This window comes from Mirounga angustirostris, unplaced genomic scaffold (assembly GCF_029215605.1).
Source record: "Mirounga angustirostris isolate CCGP_5_RB_7025 unplaced genomic scaffold, mMirAng1.0.hap1 SCAF_4, whole genome shotgun sequence".
Taxonomy (NCBI): Eukaryota; Metazoa; Chordata; class Mammalia; order Carnivora; family Phocidae; genus Mirounga; species Mirounga angustirostris.
The window spans coordinates 184,329,985-184,350,234 of NW_026991712.1; the positions used below are offsets into that span (position 1 = coordinate 184,329,985).

A 20,250-nucleotide genomic window follows, 5' to 3' on the forward strand; every position below is an offset into this window, starting at 1 on the left:
AGAAGTTTTTTACGTATTAGGTATTAAAATGAACTGTATGAAATTGCTATTTCTTTAGGTCAAAATGGTTAAATACCAGAAATTTCAGGTGGCTTAACTTAATGTATTAATCCATTTGTCTGCAATAAAAACTATAAAGCTTCCTGAACTTTGTTGTTTGTGTTTTTACTTGGCTTATGATGCTTTCGGCCATGCAAATTTTATCACTTTTATATAAACACATTAATCAATCCTTTTATTGCTTCTGGGATTTGAGTCATAGTTAGAAAGTTTCTTGGTTAAAACTCCTAATTCATAAAGAAACTTCCCCATGTTTTCCTCATTTTATATCTAAATCTATGATCCATTAGGAATATATTCTGGTGTGGGGAATATATATGGTGTGGGAATGGGCTTAATTATATATATTTTTTCATATACCTTCAGGTATCTCAATAACATATATCAAATTCTTCCACTGATTTGAGATGCCACCTTAATCTATACTAAATTTCTATATTCATTTGGGTCTATTTCTGGATTTTCTATTCTGTTTGATTTGTCTATATATGTATGTTCATACTGACACCACATTGTTTTCATTATAGGGGCTTTATAATGTGCTTTAATATCTGGATGTGCTAGTCAAACTCCCAACACTGCAGTTCTTTTTTTTTTTTTTAAGATTTATTTACTTGAGAGAGAGTGTATAAGCAGGGAGAGGGGCAGAGGGAGAGGAAGAGAGAGAATCTTGAGAGACTCCCCACTGAGTGGGAAGTCTGACGTGGGGCTCGATCCCATGACCCATGAGATCACTGAGCTGAAATCACAAGTTGGTCACTTAACCAACTGAGGCACTCAGGTCGCCCCAACACTGCATTTCTTTTCCTGGTTTTTCTTTGCTTGTTTGTTCTTCATGACATTATAATCAACAGCTTCAGAAACCAACATGAGAGTCTCATTGGGGTTGTGCCGTAAATCAACTTAGGGAGGATTGGGTTTTCTATTTCCTCTCCAGTCAGTGTTGACAAGCCGTAATTTTTCCAGAAATTTGCCCATTAATCTCAGTATTCATCTTCTTTGGCATGACATTTTTATAATATTGTCTTTCTATATTTTACATTTCTGCTGATTTGTAGTTTTGTCCTTTTTTCATCCTCTGTGTTGCTTATTTTTTTTCTTATCTTTTTTTCCCATGAGCAATTTTCCAGTGGGTGGGTTATTAATTTTCTTTGAATTTTCAAAAGGTAAACATTTGTCTGTCCTGTGTGTCTGTCTCTTATTTTTCAGTGGGTGTTTCACTCATTCCTTTCCATGTTTTCATGTTTACTGTTACGGGTGCTCAATGTTATAATTTTGCTCCAGGTTTTAGCTTTCTGTCACAGACATTTTGATGTGTTGTGTTTTCTTGGTTGTTATTTTCGAAACACCCCGCAATTTCATTTTATGCTTCTTCATTGACTTAACAGAAGTGTTTACACTTCCAGGTGAAAGGTTCTTTCTTTTTTTATTTGTCATTAATCTTGTACTTTTATGGTATTAAGGTCATTTCACAAATGAGGCCCAGAGAGGTTAAGTGATTTGCCCAAAGTCACACAGTTAGTAAGAGGTGGGGCTGGAATGGAAACTCAAAGTCCATTTCCCTTCCACTGCCCTTCCCTGCCCCTGTGGCTCACGGGTAGATACGCTATTTAATCATTACCAGCACAATTCCAGCAGGTGTCATTATGAGACAGGGAAGCTTAATTGATAAAACTGTAAAGGAAAGGACTATTAAAATTTAATTTCTGTGGGTAGGAAATTAGAATGTCAGTGGTAATAATTAAGTGTGGGGGGGATTTTTCTTGATATAAACTCATATTACTCTTGATCTGGGTTCCCTCAACAGCAGAGCCGGAGAAATGTTTACTTGGGAGTGTAAACCCAGGAAGCAGCAGGAAGGGTCAGAGAAGCAGAGATAAAAGGGAGGGAAGCCGAGTCAAGGATGTGTTACCCAGTTGGCCAGGGGGCCCTGTCTGGTGGGACTCTCTGAGGAGCCTCACGAAATGAGTCTCAGAACTGTCCTCCTGGGGAGGACATGTGCTTGCCAGCTCCTGCCCACCATTGATCAGGGGTAGACCACGCCTCCATCTCCCCACACCTCTGGGTTGGACGGTGTGTGTGGGGGGGTCAGTGCTGATAGGCACCCCCCTCCGCATCACCTGCTACCAGAGACACCCCACTCAGGCTTGAGGTAGGGCTGCTCCCCAGCCCACAAAGCCGATAGAAGTCAGCTAAGAACCACCTGGGTGGAGTAGGAGGGGAGGTGGAGAGGATCGGAAGTGGAAGCCAGAAGTGCCTGATACATGTAGATACTTAAAAAAAATTTTTGATGCAAATCTTCAAAATTGCCAGCCTAGTGGAAAGTATGGATCCTTATTTTGAAAGGAATGATCATTATTATCAAAATGGATATGGGGAGCTTAGAATTTCATTACGACCAGGGAATATGTCATATTTAACTAAGTTTGCTTTGTTTTTGCTTCTGGGTGTGTGTCTGTCAAGGGTGAGAAGTTCAGACCACCAGCAAAGACTTGATTATAAATGATGGAAGAATAAAATGAAAGGATTAAAATCTGTCTTGACAGCAAACTAATCTTGAAACCTAGGAGCTAAGTTATCATAAACACGCTCATTCTTCCCTCAACTAGTTTCTCCTGTTAACCACATGTAGAGACCCACATAAACCGAGGATTCAGTGGCGTTGACACACATTTAAAATAGAATCTCATATTCTATACATTTATCCTGAGGCTAATTATTCTAACTTTCAAATCCCAAGTTAATGTTTAAAAATCTACACATATCTCTGTGGTATTTATGACTCATTTGTACTGTTAATGCAGGCAGGGAAATATATAACGTCCAGCAAATAGCTTAATCCACACTCCACAGACGCATAATTTCCACTCTCCACTCAGAGACTTGATGCAATCTGTCTGATTCTCCCAAAGAAAGAAATGCCCAAGGATCAATTCATCCATATTAAAACAGGGAAAGTTGCTTTTCCCCTGACAGAGCTCCCTGCTGGCTCTGGGGCACTGTGTTGAGATGCTCCACCATATAAATGCAGAGTGCTGTGTTCATCAGCACATGGCCCTTGAAGAAGAATGCGAGAGGGTAGCTCGGAGCTCCTGGGAGACCCTTGGGGTGCCCACCCAAGGGACCCCAGAACACCTGCTGTGCTGGGACTCTCAGGGAATCCTTCTCCCTCTTGGTTTAAACTTAAATTTGTGTCTTTCCTTGTTTCACAAGATAATGTTTTTGCTGTTCTGAACGTTTTGAGGAAGAGCTCCCATGCGACCCAACACAGGCTTGAGTTCAGGAACATACGTGGACTCCAGGGTACATTTAAAAGCGGATGGAAGCTTTCCTTTTCCCTGGCTAGTGTCCCTGTGGAAAATCACAGAAGCCCCAACTGCGAACATCCTTTAGAGGGAAAATGTCATCACTGTTATTATTAATATTACTGCAATAATCGCTTCTTAAGAACTTGGTCTTTCATGGAAACCACTGAGTAAATGAGAGGCTCACAGGGGAAAATGAAAACCTCTGGGCTGCCTTTGACATGTAGCTGCTGAGCTTGGTGAAATCGGCGAAAAGCCTATGGAAGACCTTGTCCCACCCCCGTCCTCCACCAGTCACCCCATCAGCTTCATCCGGAGATGATCGAAACAGCACAGCCAACCTCCAAACACCTCTGGAAGCGACCATCCTAGGACTGAAAGGGTAACAGTGCCTCGTTAAGTCTCCGGGTGACACTCACTTATTGACTCATGTATGTCATAGTTCAGATGAATAAGACTTTCCTGGATTAAGTCAAATATAACTCAATTGCCCGGCAAGGAGGAGCAATTTTCATTTACAGAAAACTATTACGACCCATAAAACTCTTTACCCGTGATGCTCACCAATTACTGGTGACCCAGGATGGGCAGTCGCATGCTTCCTGCGTGCCCATTGCCACACGGGCGGCCAGCCTTCCCCCCTCCGCGGCATGGAGCCCGCAAGCTGGACATTGCTCATCTCTCAACAGCTTTCTGATCGTAACGAAGGCTCTTTCTTCTCGTCACACTAATGAATGATGCCGGTCGTTCAGAAGATGTGTGCATTCGTTTCAAAGGTCTGAGTAACAACCAATAGAAGTTTGACTTTATGAAAGCATTGATTCTCACCAGTACTGTTCCCCAGACCCAGTATTGCAAAAACGGGGATTGTTTTTCTGTGCTGTGTTTTAGGAGACAAATTGAAATGCTTATGTGATCATTCCAATAAAGGCATCCTCGTTTCTTTCCCCCATAGGAACTTGGATGGGAGAAACCTAATCCTGTACCTGATTTGCTTAGCACCCCTGACCGGAGAAATCTCCCAGCCACCAAGATTGGGGTGCCACTCACCAACTTCCCCTGTACTCTTGGATCTTGCCAAGCGATCTCCATCATGCTCACCTGCCCAGCCCCCCAGCAAGGACTATTTCTGTCTCCCCTCTCTCAGACACCCAGCTGCCCTCCTTCCCATTTGATTTTAGCAGGAGACTTGGTTTCCTATTTTATACAGCAAATGGTGGCCAACAGATGCTCTCTGCTACCAGTCATCAAGCCCACAAACCCCTTTGTATTTTCTTCTATCTTTTCCTCCTTTCCATCCTCCTATCCAAGGTCAAGTTCTCTGCACACTGACCTATGGCCCCTCCTTCTCTAAGCTCTCCCTCTCTTATCATCGACTTTTCTTACACCCTCAACATCTCCTTCTATTGCCCCTGTGGACCCGGGACGCCAGCGCTCCCCCAGCTCGTCCCCATCTCTTTCCTTCACTGCCTGACTGCTTGGCTTTGGTTAGATGGATGTAAAAAACACCCTGGGGACAGCAGAGTGACTTGTAGGAGGAGCTCAGTCAAAGGATGACCTCATGGAACAGAACCACCCACCTAAGGGGTGCTGGGCTTCACATGAGAGAGAATTAGCCCTCCCATGTTGTCCGAGCCACTGTGATCCATGCAAAAGCAGCCGAACTTGTATCTTAACTAAATATTGTCTACCCTCACTTCCACGGACCCCTCAGCCCACGGCAGTCAAGCTTTGCCCACCTGTCCTCAAGGTACACACTGAAACCATCAGTAGATGCAGTGGGCACGTATCAGTCCCTGGCCTCCCAGCAGGTTCTGACCCTGCTGCCCGGAGTCTCCCACTGGCCATCACCTCTCCCTGCGGCTCTGCCTTGGATTCTCCACGCCTTCCTCCAGGCTCTGGGCTGCCCCTCATTGTTGTCCGCTCCTCTCTCCCCCTCCTCTTCCCTCCCGTTCTCACCGCACACCCTCCCAGGGTAGTGGTCCCTGCTGCCATGCGTTCAACTGCAGAGACAACGCTCTGGCCAATTTATACCACAGTGGAATTTATTAGAAGGACATGGAGTAGCCCGTAGGATAAAGTCAGAGGGGAAGAACCAGACTCAGAACAAGAGCAGAGATGTAGGAACAGGAACAAAGTGACGATTTCCCTAGGCCGTTCCTTCTGAGGCAACATAGCTCCGGCCATTTGAAACTTTGGTGTAATCCTGCTAGAGATTCCAATTTCAGGGAGAAAGTATTTGACTGATCTGACTTATGTCATGCATCCAGCCCTTTGCAGGGGAAGGAGGAACATTTTAACTGACAGTTTTTTCAAGACTGTATCCAATAAGAGAGGACTAAGTTCCCAACCAGTGTTAGCATGCTGCATCAGAAGGGGGAAGAAGGAATACCAGGGGGGCTCCTGGGTGACGCATCGGTGAAGGGTCCCACTCTTGATTTCAGCTCAGGTCATGATCTCGGGGTCGTGAGATCAAGCCCCACCATGGCCTCTGCAATGGGCGTGGAGCCTGCTTAAGATTCTCTCTCTCCCTCTCCCTCTGCCCCTCAACCCCCACTCACACTCTCTCTCAAAAAAAAAAAAAAAAAAGAAAGAAAAAAGCATGAATGCCAAGCCGGCAGCAAGACAGTCATTCTAGTCCACTCCCTGACTGCCTAATGCCCACACACCCTGCTGTATATACAAATAACTCCAGATATGCCTGAAATAGAATACAATTACTATCTATGCAAATGGAAATCACCCAGCTCCCAATAACTCATACACAAATGTATCCAGCTTCAAACTCAGGATCTGCAGGAAAGTCTGCTCTTCTTCTGGTTCTACCACGATCTCATGTGGACATAATGCAAACTTTGGATTAAAGGTTAAACTTAGCCCCTAAAACCTATAACACACGTAACCGTAAAGCAAAGAAAAAAAGAGGTCAGTTAACTAGAAACCAACACACACACATATGGGCACACAGACACACTCCTGTTCTTCCTTCCCCCGGCACCTTCCCCCGGCTGGCTCCCCATTCTGAGCTGGTTGGGGGGACTCAGACCTTCACTGTGGCAGATCAGATCCTGTGGTCATGTCGTCCTTCTAGATGGACTAAGTTATTTTTTTCCATTAGACCCTCTGGGCACACAATGCCTCGAGCCGACGAGCATTATTTATTTATTTATTTTTATTTTTTAAGATTTTTTAATTTATTTGACAGAGAGAGACACAGCGAGAGAGGGAACACAAGCAGGGGGAGTGGGAGAGGGAGAAGCAGGCTTCCCGCAGAGCAGGGAGCCCGATGTGGGGCTCGATCCCAGGACCCTGGGATCATGACCTGAGACGAAGGCAGACGCTTAACGACTGAGCCACCCAGGCACCCCTATTTATTTATTTTTCAAGATTTTATTTATTTATTTGACAGAGAGCACAAGCAGGGGGAGCAGCAGGCAGAGGGAGAGGGAGAAGAAGGCTCCCCACTGAGCAGAGAGCCCGATCTGGGGCTCGATCCCAGGACCCTGAGATCATGACCTGAGCCGGAGGCAGATGCTTAATCGACTGAGCCACCCAGGAGCCCCGAGCCTACAAACATTTCAAGCATCTTTGGACATGATTAAAATTTGAAAGAAATATTGGCCACAAAAAAGACGGAGAAGACAGAACATCAAATGAATAATAATGTCAAAAGCAAAATTGTAAAACCCTCTTCAGAAATTTAATAGCAAATATACGTAATGTGGGATGAGTGCATGATGGGAGGCAGTGGGGCCTCCAGTAGCAGGAGTGTGGAGACTGCCCTGTGCAGGGCTGCGCCCCCCCATCAGTGTTTGCCTCTGGCAGGGGGAAGAGTTTTAGCTCGCAGACTCAGGGCCACAAGCCCCCCCACCCCCACACTTGTGGCAGCAACCTGATTCCCCTCAACAGGATCCATCATTTCAGCCAATATTAGAAACCTGCCCACTTTGGGAGGGGGAAATCTATTTGTCCAAAGGCATAAGATGTCAAAAATCGCCTGGGAGAGTCTCAGGGTAGAACCATTACTGTGTCTGGAAACTAAAACCCGTAAACCAACAGAGCCATGGCCACAGAGGGGATAGGAAGAAAACATGGGGTGCCACCAAGAGAGGCATCACTCCCACCTCCATCCTGGGGTCCCCAGACATACATATTTCAGCCACAAGGAGAAAAGCATCGAGCATGGACCTCTGGATGGGGGTTGGACGTCCTACCTCCTGAAGGATAGAGAGCTTCATAGGCTCTTGACTCCCAACTCACAATGCCATGTCTGAGCTTCAGAGGATCATTTCCCCATCCGTATCAGTCAGGAATCTCCAGAGAAACAGAACCTTTATATATAAATATAAATATAAATATAAATATAAATATAAATATAAATATAAATATCTCCTCTCTCTCTCTCTCTTATCTTATTATAAGGCGTTGGCTCACTGAGAAGTCCCAAGATTTCAGTCAGCAAGCCAGAGCCCCAGGAGAGCTGATGGTGAAATTTTCAGTCCATATGCCAGCAGGCTCAAGACCCAGGAAAAGCCAATGTTTCAGTTTGAGTCCAAAGGCTGGAAAAAGACCAATGTCCCAGGTCAAGGCCATCAGGCAGGAGAAGTTCCCTCTTATTCATGAGTGTCAGCATTTCTGTTCTCTTCAGGCCCTCAACTGATTAGATAGGGCCCACCCACATTGGGGAGGGCACTCTTCCTTCCTCAGTCTACTGATTCCAATGTTAATCTCATCCAGAAACAGCCCTTACAGACACACCCAGAATAACGTTTGACCAAATAACCGGGCACACCATGGGCCATCCAAGTTGACATGTAAAATAAACCATCACAGCATCTTAGAGAGCCACCAGCGACTCCTGACGGTAGGAGGGTGGGCCGTGAACTCTGAGGGTCAGAGCCACTGAACTGTAGCCTGGCCCTGCTCAAGAGCCTTCTCTCACTCTCCAAGCTGGTGGCTTTTTGAGTCACCCAGTAAATCGGCAAGAACAGGTCATCCACATATGCCATAGGTAGCTTCCAAAACCCAAGCATGTGCATCTTCCATATCTGATGGCAGGGGACCCGAAGCGCAGCAGCCATCCCTTCACATTGGAGGGGAAGTCCCAGCATGTGCCAGACCCCCAGACCCGCAGAAATTTCACAGAAGTGGGGACCCTTGCACCTTCACAGGGCTTAACCTTCCACCTGCAGACATGCATGTTTCTCAACAAGTTCCCTGTGACACCTGCCACCTCCTACAGTCTAAACAGGGAAAGTCAGCGTTATGGCTGTTTGCCTTCCATGCCCCCCCCCCCGCCCCCACCAACCATCAGTGAGTTCAAGATAGTACTTTGTAACACAGGATGCAAGGACTATATTACAAGGCACACTTATCATAAGGGAAAAACTGGACGGGCACCGTGAGCAAGAAGAAAAATCAGCTTCATTATTTTATAGCTGGAGATTTAAAATATGTATGCCTCATGTTTATGGGGCTTTTGAGAAGCCTTTTGTTCTGTCCCATTGACTTGAGTTAATGAGGGTAATGAACTTGGAAACCGAAAAGAATTACTGCCTGGGCAGCTCTTCCAGGTTCCCGACGTTTCTTTTCATGTGGTCTATTTCCTGGTGGCAATAACATTTGTTTACCTTGAAAATGAGAGAAGACACTTTTATGGCAGCATGTCTCCATGGCGCCTCGATATTCGCTCACGAAGCTCCGCACAACCCGTTTCTGTGCGGAGCCCGGGAACGTGGTGAAAGCAGCGGACTCGAACAGAAGCAACATTCAGTCGTTGAAAGGGGAAAGGGACAGATTTATGCCCGTCCCACTTGTCCTCCAGAATGCAAAGGGTAATAATAGTCCCAGGACAGAAGTTTCTAGTGCAGTGCACTGAATATTTTGTCTGGGTTTTGAGGTTAGGAGTTTGGGAACATTAGCTCCTGTGATGTGATTCTGGCAGTCAATGCACCTGCATTTTTAACACTTCTAATGTTTCATCTATGAATATTTCCCCCCTTCTTGCAATAAGCCAAGTTGTTATGAATGATCATATGTTAAACCTTTCCCGATCTCCACTGTCCAGATCTTGTGAAAAAAGCAAAAAATGTTCTCAAGGCAGGATGGGAAACAAAATTTCAAATACAGGCTCCATGTTGATACCATTGTACTAATACTACACGGCTGTCAGTCGCCCTCCATCCCCAGAGAAACACGGAGATCATGATGGGCACCTTCAATCCACGTTTGCCCAGGGCCAAGCAGCAACTGTCTTGTTCGATTCCTGGGAAGAGTTTGAAAATGTTAATTTTTGTGATGAGTATATTTTTAGAGGTTGTAATAAAAACAAAATAAAATCTCTTAGGTTTTCTGCTTACTTCATTTTCAAGAGGGATATGCTAGAAGGATCGAGCTCCTTTAGAAGTCCGAAGGGCTCTGGTTTCCAAAATAGTTTACAGCTGAGACAATAAAGTTTCTGGGGAACACATCGGAGTACCCACTGGATAAATCTTGAGCAGTACCTAGCAGTGGATAACATTTTTTAGAAGGGAGACAGGCGGTCTTTTTTTTTTAAAGAATAAAGTGGAAAATCCCTCCGTTCTGACTAGAAAAGCCAGCAGCACATAGACGTTCCCCATTTTGTGTGGCAGCTATAATTCTTCCCATTTTTGTCTCCTTTCTCATGTTGAAAAAGGAGTTAAGGAAGGCCAGGAAGGATAGAAAGGAAAATTGATGTCTTTTCTCTGATTAGTTGGGGGCAATTTGAGAAGAATATTCTCACTAAAGAAGAAAAGTTACTGGCAGATTAAAGAAGCGGGCAAAGGCGGATCGTAGCAACAGGACCCCCAGAACAGCATCCTCGGAGGAGGGCACAGAACGAAATACTCTGGCCAAGACTCCGTGAGCTCAACTGGCAGAAATTAAGCGTGAACGTAGGGAAAGCACAGTGTCCATTTGTCTTAAAATCTGTTGAAACAGTTGGCAAATGTTTTACTATGAGAAATCTCGAACACATATAAAAATAAGAGAGGAGTGTCTCAATCCTCATGTGCCCATCGCGAGGCTTCCACAACCCTCAATGCCTTCCCCTCCATCACGTGATGCGACTCCCAGGTATTATGTCATCAGTAAATTTTTCAGTGTATATCTCTAAAGGATAAAGACCTTTTAAAAAAAATTACTGCATTGGGGCGCCTGGGTGGCTCAGTTGGTTAAGTGACTGCCTTCGGCTCAGGTCATGATCCTGGAGTCCCAGGATCGAGTCCCGCATCGGGCTCCCTGCTCAGCAGGGAGTCTGCTTCTCCCTCTGACCCTCCTCCCTCTCATGCTCTCTGTCTCTCATTCTCTCTGTCTCAAATAAATAAATAAAATCTAAAAAAAAAAAAAATTACTGCATTATCACACCAAATAATTAACCAGAATCCCTGGTTATATATTATCTATTATATAATAGATATATTATATATATCTCAGATCTTACCATTGGTTCATTTGAAGCAGGATTTTCACATAAGAGCCACACAGTGCCATTGGTCTCTTAAAAATGGGCACGGTTTTTGGGGAGTGGATTGGGGTGGCTTATACAAAACACGGTATGTGGGCATCATTGTACACTATTGCAGGAACTTGGTTCTCTGCATGGATTCTTGGGTGAATGGGTCAGAGGTGACATGGTTCTTGGGCTCCAAGGCTCAGGGAAGGTGGCTAAATAAATATTTTATTTATTTATTTGAGAGAGCATGAGGGGGGATGGGCAGAGGGGGAGGGAGAGGGACAAGCAGACTCCATGCTGAGCATGGAGCCTGATGTGGGGCTCGATTCCAGGACCCAAGCCAAAACCAAGAGTCAGATGCTTGACCGACTGAGCCACCCAGGTGCCCCTGAATACATTTTTTAAAAGTTCTATTGGATTATGGTTTGGACTCAAATTCCAAGTCCAGAGTACTTGGCCAAAGCTTGTGGTGTTGTATGTGGGTGAGGAGTGGAGGCACCAGGCCAGAGGGAAACTCCCCGATTACCATCTTACGTGACCCTGGAGAAGTCACTTAATCTCCTAGGGCTTGTCCTCATCCGGCAGGGGATCTGGGGAGGACTGCATGAATTAGCACACGCGAAGTGCCTTGTACCTACCAGACAGAAGCGTTGGGTGCCGTGACGGGCTCGCCAACTGCCCAGGTGTGGCATGGCCTCCCACCCCTGCCTGCTGCTGGAAGGGCCACCTGCTTACTTTCCGGAAACTTACCAAGCTCATGTCTTTCCTCGAAACCTGATCGTCCTCCCCAGTGTCCGTCCCAGCCTCTGGCTGTTCTCATTGTCAACATTCCAAAATCTCACTTACCTTCCATTCTCTTCCTTCTCTTGACTTTGTCCATTACAGCTCAGTGGAGAGCCTGCTTCTCCCCCTGCTTGTGTGCTCTCTCTCTCTGTCAAATGAATAAATAAAATCTTAAAAAAAAAAAAAAAAAAGAATAAAATGCTCAAATATCCCTGATCTCATGCTTATACTTTGTTGCTAAGGAAGACAAATAATAAACTAACTACCTGAAGAGTATAATATAGAGAGAGGTACCAAGTCTACTATTATGTAGCATAATATAATGTATGATGTGATAAGTTCCATGGAAAGATGGATCAGGGAGGGGCTGGGCAGTGCTGGGGTAGGGGAGAAGGTTTATCATTTTAAATGGATATGAAACAGATGTGGCCCAGATTTTTTAGTTTTATTGGATAAGGGAGGGAGTTTAGACTACTCCAGGTATAAGAGGAGCCACTGACGAGTATAAGCAGGGGAACTATGACCTCTGATTTGCTGTTTTAAGGGTCGCCTTGGCTGCAGAGCAAGGAATGGATCATAGCGGGGAAAGCAAGGAGTCAAAGGCTGTTAGGAGACCACTGTGCCTGCCCAGGAGAGAGGCCAGATGGAGACGGAGATGGAGAAAAGCGCCCTATTCTGAAGAATGGAGGGGAAATGAGCATATTTTCGAAGGAGAACTGACAGGGGTTTTGGATGGATTCATTGTGGAGTGTGAGAGAGAAGAATCCAAGATGACACCTGGATTTTGGACGTGAACCACTGGGTAAATGGTGATACCACTGACTGAGGGGGAACAAGTCTACATTGAGACCGACCATGTTGTTTATGATTTACAGATTTCATGTAAACAAACGTCTCTCTATTTACAAGTGAGAGCCATATTTCATTATAATCTGCCCAGATGTGGAAGCCTTCCTTCTCCCTGGCATTTCTCTGCATTGTGTCCAGTTCTTACCTCCACGAATGTATGTATCTGTGTGTGTAGATGCAGGACGCAGATCCAAAAACTGTGATAATGTCACAGTAATAGAAATATATAATCATAAATATACGAATAATAGAAACATGTAAATCCCAATATAAAACTTATAGTACGTATAATATATAACATTTTATGAAATATATAAAAATTTTAAATATGCGTTTTAAATCTCAAATATATATATTTTTATAAAATGGTTACGAACTGATAAGTTGTAACATAGATCATTCATCAGATTGGTCTGGTAATATCAAAATCATTTGTTATGTTTGGAAATTGCCGGTACAATTTTTGTTTGTTTTTTAGGCATGCCTATAACTAGGCATATGACACCACCAGTAGGACCAGCAGGTCCGAGTTCTGGGCTGTCACTGGACATGAGGAATGACACTGTCGGGAAAAATTGTAAGAAATTGGAAATGGGCAAGAAGAGAATACTGGTGTCTCCAGTCCTTCTGGCTTATACGCACCCTTGTTTTTGAGCTAGTTCGCAGCTTTGTATGTTGTAGAAACTGATAGTAATATAATTGATCTTTGTGCACAGAAATGCAAATGAATATCTCCTATGGAGATATGATAGACCATTGCCTTGGTTATATTGACCTGTTTTGCATCAATTTGCCCTTTTATTTATTTCAGCATTTTTTATTTTCTACATAGTGTGTTTTCTGAATTCTCCTTTGAGCGGATTGTAACATCTTACTGGTTTCTTCATAAGTTAATCAGTTAAATAAACTCTGACAGGGATTCATCTAATATTTGTATGAGTTAAGCTGATTTACCATTTAAAAAATTATTGTTAACAGCATCAAATTTTTCCAAAGATTTCTAGTAAGGGGATAGTTATTAGATTATCTGTAGTCTCCATAACTAGAGATTTTTCTCTTAACATCAATGATATTGATGCTGAATCCTCTCTCAACTTCTACTGAACTAACAGCAATTACATTACAATTGTTTCTAGCTACCTTTAACTGCCTGAGATTTTTTAAAAATTCAACATTTTTGTCATAAACATTTTCTTGAAATGTCATTTTAATTAACTGGCTTAATTTATTAATTTTTTCTTCATCCTCGATCCATAAACTCTGGAAACCTCACGGGCCAAGTTTCAGGATTCGGTAAGTTGGAATAACTCAAAAGTTTCCAAGTTTTTTCATACTTTGTTCTTAAATGACATATATTCACATACAATTTCATAAACAGGCTAGTAGTTCTAATCTTGAAATTGATAAAGTTTTCCCAAATTGTTATACATCATTTTCTTGTTCCTATCATGTCTTTTTCCTCCTTTTCATAGATTCATCTACAACTAAGTTCAAGCAATTTATCATTCACTGCATTCATGTTGACTTTAATAGTTGAAACACTTCTTTTTATAAAGCTAAGAAGAACAGTGAGTTCTTTTTATGAAATCATTTATTAAAGTACCATATCTAAATGATTTTTTGTTTTCCAGACTGTTTATTTCTATGTCATCCTTTATTAAAGTACCATATCTAAATGATTTTTTGTTTTCCAGACTGTTTACTTCCATTTTGCAATTTATTAAGATTAACCTTCAACGGGGCGCCTGGGTGGCTCAGTCATTGAGCATCTGCCTTCGGCTTGGGTCATGATCCCAGTGTCCTGGGATCAAGCCCCACATCGGGCTCCCTGCTCAGCGGGAAGCCTGCTTCTCCCTCTCCCACTCCCCCTGCTTGTGTTCCCTCTCTAGCTGTCTCTCTCTGTCAAATAAATGAATAAAATCTTTAAAAATATGGGGTGGGAGGGATGGGGGGACTGGGTGATAGACACTGGGGAGTGTATGTGCTCTGGTAAGCGCTGTGAATTGTGCAAGACTGTTGAATCTCAGATCTGTACCTCTGAAACAAATAATGCAATATATGTTAAGAAAAAAAAAAAAAGAAGAAGAAGAAGAAGGTAGCAGGAGGGGAAGAATGAAGCGGGGGAAATCGGAGGGGTAGACGAACCATGAGAGACGATGGACTCTGAAAAACAAACAGGGTTCTAGAGGGGAGGGGGGTGGGAGGATGGGTTAGCCTGGTGGTGGGTATTTAGGAGGGCACATTCTGCATGGAGCACTGGGTGTTGTGCACAAACAATGAATCATGGAACACTTCATCTAAAACTAATGTTGTAATGTAAGGGGATTAACATAAGAATAAAAAAATTAAAAAAAAAAAATCTTTAAAAATAAAAAAAAGATTAACTTTTAAAGCTTACTATGATCTCCTGCTGGCTCTTGCAACTCCAGTAGGTCCAAATATTCCTCCAGCTTTCATTTTTTCTATTCCTACCTTTTCAGACACATTATTTGATTTTTTTTATAGTCATTCAATACGGGGTAGGAAATAGTTAAAGTAAGGCACTTGCTGTGAATCTTTCATCATAATGGTCCCAAATAATTAAAAAATGTCTATGAAACAAGGAGTTTCTTCGTGTGTTTTTAAAAATGGATCGTAAAATACATCCAATCAACCCATTCAGATGCCACTGGATATCGTCAAAAGAGTAATGCAAGAGGTGTGTTTTCAAATGTCTGTATTTATAATGCCCTAGAGATGACCTCTTCAGCTTGTTAAACTTAACATGAGCTATTTCAGATGTCAAATTAAAAATATCGGAGGGGGACATAGTTTTACAAAATCCCATTAAAGGGCGCCTGGGTGGCTCAGTCAGTGAAGCCTCTGCCTTCGGCTCAGGTCATGATCCCAGAGTCCTGGGATCGAGCCCCGCGTGGGGCTCCCTGCTCAGCGGGGAGTCTGCTTCTCCCTCTACCCCTCCCCTCTGCTTGTGCTCTCTCTCTCTCACGTTCTCTCGCTCTCTCTCTTAAAAAAATAAATAAATAAATAAAATCTTTAAAAAAAATAAAACACCAAAATCCCATTAAGGAGAATATGAACAAATGTGTGGAAGCCCACAGCAGTACACCATTCTTCATAAGGATATTTTATGATTTATTTGACCTGCTGATGGATGTCCAGGTTCTAGGAAGTTCTTCGCTGTCATCACCAATGATGCAACAAATATCTGCGCGTTCACATGCCCCTGGGCAGAAATTTCTCCAGGCTTACACTGTAAGTGGGATTTCAGGGTGAAAGAAACGAGCATTTTTAACTTCACCTGGTATTTTCTTCTACTCCCAAAAGGGATTTGCAATCCCTCCACAGTGTCTCAGCACCCCTGATTCTCCACGTCCTCGGAGACACTCGGCCGCCTCAGACTTCTTGATCTTTGCACATCGGGTAGGTCTGCAGTGATACTGCATTGCTGGTCTTCCTCTGATTACCAGGCGTGGTGCCAGGCAGTTAGAAAGGGACCTGGCCCCATCTTAGAGGTCACTGCTGAGTGAAGGGAGGCAAGTCCAGGATAACTTCCGGGGACACCCACCCGTGTTGAGCTCATTGTACTTTCCTGTCCCTGGTACAGAGAGTCCTCCCCAGGTGTATGTGGTAGAAATTATCTGGAAGCCACTCTCCTTGTATTCTGGAAAAGCCTGAACTCACTGGGGAGACAGAACTGGCTGTCCCTGATTGGGAAGAGTTCCCTGAGACTGGTCAGAGGATTGTGAGCAAGTCCATTCCTCCTGGAGGCAGCTTGGGCACTGGGGCTCCAGTCTGGGGCAAGTTGCCAGGGTCCAGGAGTGGCCAGGAGCAGAGTGGGTAGAGGCAAGGGGGACTGGAGTTACAGTGCCCTCAGATGACTCTGCCTGAGCACTGTGACAGGATGGGGGAGCATCAGGAGCCCCAAGAATGAATGACATTAACTTTCCTGCTTCCCTGGCAGGATGGAGGCTTGGCGTCAAATCTGATTGAAGAGGAAGAGGGAAATGGATATTTCCGTGCACCTGCGAGTGTAGGTAAGTCACATGGTAAACCAGCAGTCTCCATGCGTTGTAAATGTGTGACTCTACAGGGGAACAGAGTTCGTGGACAACACATGGGCACTCAACTCATTGGAGGGGGGCGTGTCCCTGAAGGGGGAGGAGGAACTAGACCAGAGGGTCAAGTTAAGGAAATTGGGCTGCTCTTCAGAGTAATAAATGAAGGGATATCAAAGAGTTGTTTTCTTTCTTTAAGGAATGTGACATGAGTAAATTTGCATTCATGAAAGATTATCCCCCCTGCAGTGAGGACAATGGATGAGAGGGCAAAGGACTGGAGTGAGCCAGGGAGACTTGGCAATGATGCAGGTGACAAAAGATGGTGGCCTGGACAATGGGAGGTGATCAGGACAGAATCCCAAGGCCTGATGGGGGGCAGGGCTGGGAAGCCAGGCCACAGGCTCCAGAGGAGGAGCCCAGGGAAGAGCAGGTGCAGCTGGGTGGGTGAGGAGATGACAGTTCTGTTGGGGCACATTCCATTCAGGAGCCTTGGACTGCAGGGACCTCACAGCATGTGAGGGACCCGGTCTGAAGCTCATGAGCAGGACCAGGCACTGACAACTTAGTTTAAGGGTCACCAGGCTGTGTGATAATAAGTAAAGCTTTGGGGGCGATGACGTCATCCCGGGAGAGTGAGAAGGAAAGGAGGTCTGGGACAAGCATGGCTGTTTACATAGTTTTAAGATATAATCAAGTTCCATTTTGCATGGGCTGCCTCTACCTTCTTTTTTTTTTTTTTTAAAGATTTTATTTATTTATTTGACAGATAAATTGAGAGCACAAGTAGGCAGAGTGGCAGGCAGAGGGAGAGGGAGAAGCAGGCTCTCCGCTGAGCAGGGAGCTGGATGCGGGGCTCGATCCCAGGATCCCAGGATCATGACCTGAGCCGAAGGCAGCCGCTTAACCAACTGAGTCACCCAGGTGCCCCCTGCCTCTACCTTCTTATTGCCATCCCCAACACTATATTTATAGTCCTTTCCCCCAGCTTTATCTTACAGAGCATATCATATAAAAATGGCTACTCCAGCAGCTAGTACCCTCTTTCTGTTATCATGAACATCCTTACAAGTCCTAGAAAAATCAAATTCCGAGCTCCAATAGCCACATGCACTGCTGTTATGAATTCCCGGCTACCTGTTGTTTCAGTCATGAGACTCTTTGCTCATGGGTAGCTTATAAAGTTCCTAATTAAATGGGAATGAGAAAATACATTTATTATTTATTTATAAGCAAACAGCCTTTGATAATGAAGCTAGGCATCTTGATGACATGCACTGACATGATCTTTTCAAATCTGGGCTCACCAGGAATGGCTATAAAGAAATGGGATTGGGATCAACTGCTTTTACAAACACACCAGAAATTACATATTCAAAAGGTGTTTTCCTCTTCAAAGCAGGAGATTTTAGTCAAATGATTACACCCTTTGAAAGGACATGATTAAAATTCCTTTTGGGGGCAAGACTCTCCTGACTATCTGCCCCAGGGGCTCATGCATCTCTTTGGAGGAGGATGAGGGGGCTTGAATTTTAGAATCAGCCAAGTTGTCATTTGGAGCCAAGTTTGATGAGTAAGAGGAAAGACTGAGCCAAGTAATATCAGATCAACAAACTTGCAGTATCCCCTCCCCCACTCGAACCTGCTCCTCCCCAATTCTCGCCCACTCATGAAGAGCATCACCCTCCACCAGCCTGAAAACTAACTTCTTTAAAGCATTTATTTATACTTTAAACCTATTTGCACCAAATTCACCCCCAGTCCAGTCAGGTTTTTTCTCTAACCTACTTTCTAGAACTTTCCATCACCTCCTTCTTGTTGCACCATCCTAAAGCAGGGGCCACCACCTTCCAGTGAGGTTCTTGACTCCACTGCCTCCATCCCATCCACATCCCGCACACAGCCTTCTTCTTACAAGGCCTGTCCGGCCAGTGCCTCCTTGGCACCCTCTCCCAGCTCCCACTGCCATCATTAACAGCCAGACATGTTCCCGGGCCACTGCCAATGCTGTTCTGTCCGCCCTGGGACCCTCTTCTCCCATCCTCTGTGTACCTGGCTCCTACAGATCGATATTCGTTTCCTGGGGCTGTTGTCACGAAGGACCACAAACCGGGTGGTTCAAAACAACAGAAGGGTCTCACAATTCGGGCAACCAGAAGTCCAAAACCAAGGTGTCAGCAGCACTGTGTTCCCTCTGAGCACCGTAGGGGTGGATCCTTGTTTGCTTCTTCTAGCTTTTGGTGTCGCCAGCAGAGCTTGGTATTCCCAGGCCTGCAGATGCATCGCTCCAGACCCTGCCTCCGTCTTCAGAGGTGTTTTCCTCTGCGTTTGTCTCTCTTCTTCTAAGGCCGCCGGTCACGTCAGATGAAGGGTCCGCCCTAGTCCGGTATCACCTCATCTTAACCAACTACATCTGCAATGACCCCATTTCCAAATAAGGTCACACTCACGGGTACTGGGGGTTAGGACTTTGACATATCTTTGGAGGAGGGTGGGACCATAATTCAACCCATCACAGCAGCCTTTACGTCTCGGGTAGACGCACGCCCTCCTCTAAGATGACTGAGCCAACCAGGGCGGTTCATCTTCAGCTCAGCCCCTGGCTGGTGTCTTTGGCCAAACTTCCCTCATCTTAGATAAACTTGTATATTCTGTTGACTTGGCGTCTGTCTCTCACTCGAGTGCTGGATCCATGCACCCACTGTTCCTCCAGAGCCTGGGAAAGTACAGACACAGAGTAGATGCTCCAGAAACTTTTATTAATTGACCTTCAAACTGAGTTGCAGGCTGGAGGGAGTAGCAGAAGCACGATATCGGATGACATAAAGTCCCAAGACTGTAACCTACATCCATCTCCTGTCCTCTTCAGTGATTTCAAAGCTATTATTTCACGCAATTCGCCTGAAGCAGCCCAGCAAGATAGGCCAGGCAAGTCTAAATATCCCTATTTTTACAGAAAAGAGCACAGAAACCAAGCTTATACTGAAAGGAAATGCCACGGTTAAGACAGGACCGCAGATTGCTAGACCTGGAGGGGAATTTCATCAGACATCGGGCCTGATCTCATTTTACGCATGAGAAAACAGGATGGAGAAGTGACATGATTCACTTACTGCATCTTAGCTGCTTACTAGGAGAGCCAAAATTAGATTCCGAGTCCTTCCGTTTCTAATCAAATTCCAAGAAAATAACTCCAAATTCTTAGAGAATAGCAGGGTCGCTGCAGTAAATTAATGTGTGACCCCCCCATGATGATGCAGTAGGACGACACTCATTTGGAATCTGTGGCGTCGGACCGCTCGGGTGGGAATCTGGACTCCACCCCTTCGGGGTTTGGTAAACTTGAGGGACCTCAGAAATTGATTAAAGCATCCATGATTAATGGGATGTCTATCCTGGTTGAACCTACTTTTTATTTTTTATTTATTTTTTTTATTTTTTATTTTTTTTAAAGATTTTATTTATTTTTTAGAAAGCGAGTGAGAGAGAAACAGCATGAGAGGGGAGAGGGTCAGAGGGAGAAGCAGGCTCCCTGCTGAGCCGGGATCCCGATGTGGGACTTGATCCCAGGACTCTGGGATCATGACCTGAGCCGAAGGCAGAGGCTTAACCATCTGAGCCACCCAGGCACCCAGGTGAACCTACTTTTTAAAAGAGAATGCCTGGATAAAAAAAAAAGAGAGAGAATGCCTGGAAATCTTTAGCCCCCAGGCACAAATCTCCA

General features: G+C 44.6%; 1 long non-coding RNA gene across 2 annotated transcripts; it reads right to left on the bottom strand.

Annotated features, from left to right (window-relative positions):
* Window positions 1–692: 692 nt before the first annotated feature.
* LOC129046407 (uncharacterized) lies at window positions 693–19,557 on the bottom strand. Of its 2 annotated transcripts, XR_010411127.1 has the most exons (5): window positions 18,579–19,557; window positions 11,686–11,770; window positions 9,725–9,868; window positions 8,996–9,630; window positions 693–7,696 (listed from the first exon to the last, which is right to left on the bottom strand). It is a non-coding gene; the product is annotated as an uncharacterized LOC129046407 (long non-coding RNA). The 2 variants fall into 2 exon arrangements; XR_010411126.1 differs by having other exon boundaries at window positions 693–9,630; window positions 18,579–19,556.
* Window positions 19,558–20,250: the final 693 nt, after the last annotated feature.